This window comes from Rhincodon typus, chromosome 6, assembly GCF_021869965.1.
Source record: "Rhincodon typus isolate 14 chromosome 6, sRhiTyp1.1, whole genome shotgun sequence".
Lineage (NCBI taxonomy): Eukaryota > Metazoa > Chordata > Chondrichthyes > Orectolobiformes > Rhincodontidae > Rhincodon > Rhincodon typus.
In genome coordinates, this window is record NC_063337.1 from 58,032,261 (window position 1) to 58,032,886 (window position 626).

Consider the following 626-nt stretch of genomic DNA (forward strand, 5'->3'; position numbering starts at 1 on the left):
CGAAGAGATAGGAGAGGTGCTAAATGAATATTTGTCTTTTTCCTGTGTGAATACTGACGAAAATGTAGTCGAGGAGAATACTGAGATACAGGCTATTAGACTAGACGGGATTGAGGTTCATAAGGAGGAGGTGTTAGCAATTCTGGAAGATGTGAAAATAGAGAAGTCCCCTGGGCCGGATGGGATTTATCCTAGGATTCTCTGGGAAGCTAGAGAGGAGATTGCAGAGCCTTTGGCTTTGATCTTTGTCATCATTGTCTTCAGGAATAGTGCCAGAAGACTGGAGACTAGCAAATGTTGTCCCCTTGTTCAAGGAGGGGAGTAGAGACAACCCTGGTAATTATAGACCAGTGAGCCTTACTTTGGTTGTGGGTTAAGTGTTGGATAGGATTTATAATCATCTAGAAAGGAATAATTTGATTAGGGATAGTCAACACGGTTTTGTGAAGGGTAGGTCGTGCCTCACAAACCTTATTGAGTTCTTTGAGAATGTGACCAAACAGGTGGATGAGAGTAAAGCGGTTGATGTGGTGTATATGGATTTCAGTAAAGCGTTTTGATAAGGTTCCCCACGGTAGGCTATTGCAGAATATACAGAGGCATGGGATTGAGGGTGATTTAGCGGT